This window comes from Dendrobium catenatum, unplaced genomic scaffold (assembly GCF_001605985.2).
Source record: "Dendrobium catenatum unplaced genomic scaffold, ASM160598v2 fragScaff_scaffold_817, whole genome shotgun sequence".
In the NCBI taxonomy this organism is placed as follows: Eukaryota; Viridiplantae; Streptophyta; class Magnoliopsida; order Asparagales; family Orchidaceae; genus Dendrobium; species Dendrobium catenatum.
The window spans coordinates 1211837-1214340 of NW_021319279.1; positions in this window are offsets into that span (position 1 = coordinate 1211837).

Consider the following 2504-nt stretch of genomic DNA (forward strand, 5'->3'; position numbering starts at 1 on the left):
CCAACAGAGGGGCCAATAATGTGCCAAGCAGATTTGTAAAAGAAGAAATTGAACCCATCCGGTCCAAGGGCAGAATTAGAGGAGCCCATAAAAACGACCTTTTTAACTTCCTCATCCAACACATAAGATGTAAAAAGATTATCATAGCTGTTAGGAAGCATAAAACCAGAGGGAAAACAATCCAGGACCATATTGGAAGGAGGGGGATTGTAAAGACCTTGAAAAAAATGAATTATGGAAGAAACCACATCATATCTAGTAGATACAGGGTTGCTAGCAAGCAAATTGACCACAGATTTAGAACTACCCCTTCTAGTTCTAATTTTAGCATATAAGAACTTTAGGTCTTCCTTCCCATTTCTAATCCAGTTAACCTTTGCTCTCTGAATAATCCAAGAATCTTGTATAGAGGTAAACTTAGATAATTCCATATTAATCTCCTTGAAAGAGAGATTAAAAACTGAATTATTAGGATCTTCTTGTAACTTTCCCAGCAAGATAGCTTATTTTTTGTGCAAAATATCCAAATGGCTAGAGATACAGGTGGAAGAAGGCCAAACCTCTTTTTTAATAGCACATTTAAATTGTTTCAAAGAATTACTGAAATGAGAGATAGGGTTCCCAAAGCAAGGCTTAGAAAAAACCTTAAGAAGATGAACCATTAATTATCAAATTTAGTCCAGTAACTTTTAAAAAGAAACTTGTGATGCACTTGAAACCAGAGTGTAAAATAATAGGACAATGATCCGAACACGAGGGACTTTGAAAAGAGCAGTAGGAATTAGTGAAAACATTCAACCAACCCTCATTCACTAAAACACGGTCAAGTTTTATATGAATAAGATTGTTAATTCGTTGAATGAACCAAGTATACTTAAAACCAACAGATTGTAAGTCCATGAGACTATTACTAAAAATTATATTGTTAAAGTCTAACAATGCAGATTGAGTAATAGAAGTACCCCCCCCCCTTTTTTTTTAGAAGCATACCGACAGCAATTGAAATCATCAATTAAAGCCCAAGGGAAGTCACTTGCAGGAGCCAACTGAACAATAGAATCCCACAGCTCCTTGCGGTCAAGAGAGCTGTTAGAAGCATATATAACAGAAAGCTAAAGTAGAGGTTGTTTAGCAACCCAAATACCCAAAAATTACCTGGTGTGAGATAAAAATTGGCTTGAAGTTGAGTTTAGAAGTATTCCACTTGACCCATATTCGACCCGAAGAAGATAAAGCAAAGTTGTGACAACTTGCTTCATTCACAAAAAGGGAGTAAGAAGAATAAAAAAAAGGATCCAGTAAAGATTGGGAATTGATCCTGTTCTCCAAAATGCAAACCAAGTTTAACTTGAAGGATTCTATAAGACGCTTGCAACACAACACTTTATCAGGGTGATTAAAACCCCTGATATTCCACGTCGCTATGGGTGGAAAAAACATTAAATGTTTTGATGAGACTAAGGTTTTTTATTCTGCTTCCCCCTTGCAGGTTTTTTTGATACCACACTAGCTTGCATCTGTTTTATCTTTTCCGAGACCTTAGATTGACCGCAGGCAGAAGAGCCCAGCTTCCCATCAATGCCCACTAAAACATCATTTTGATGAATTTGTTCTTCCTCTAAATTTAGAACATCAAACTTATTAGGAGATATGATATCTTTAGGCAAAGAAGGGGATTTAGTGTTCTGAGTGGTAGACGAGGAAGAAACAGACTCATTGGGAGAGTTAAGATTAGGAATACCAGAAACAATAACGTCCTCAATAAGCGGTATCACACTTAAAGAAATATCACCAATGACAATTTCAGTGTTTGAGGAGGGGTTTTGAGGAGTGGGCGAATGTGGTTGATAATGCAGGTTGCCCGATGGCATTCATGATGATAGCCGGGGCTTATAAAATGGTTTGAGCATTATTGTTAAGTGGTTTGGGATGCCAAGGTAAAACAACCGGAGGCCTAGAAAAATTTTGGTTTCTAGATTTAGATTTGATATGAGGCTTTCTGCTGTAGCTCCTGCCTCGTAAATCAGCCGTATAATTAACTTGCTGATTAGAATAAGATTTAGGTTTTGTCGGACAAGATGATGAGAAAAAAATTAAAGACTTACAATGTTCACAGGGGTAAGGACGCCATTCATATTGAACTTTCAAGCTTACCACATCACCATCTAATGAAACTTGTATTTCCTTCGGATAAGTGGCTAAATTATCGACAAGAACAGAGATTCGGGCATAGGTGAGCCTAATCTTTTGCTCTGTAAGATTGTCCGGGGCTACTGGAACCCCGATCTTGCTGGCTATACGAGATATGCCCTCTGAATTCCAACATGCAAGGGGGAGGTCGTGGATTTTCACCCATATAGGGACAGATGAAAATTCCTCCTTCTTAGGTTTGAACTTCAGGTGCCACTTCTGAAGCAGAAATGGTTTCCCCAGCAGGAACCAAACATCTCTCGACCAGACCATGTCAAAATCTTCACGACAGGAGAATCGAAGAAGGAAAAAAC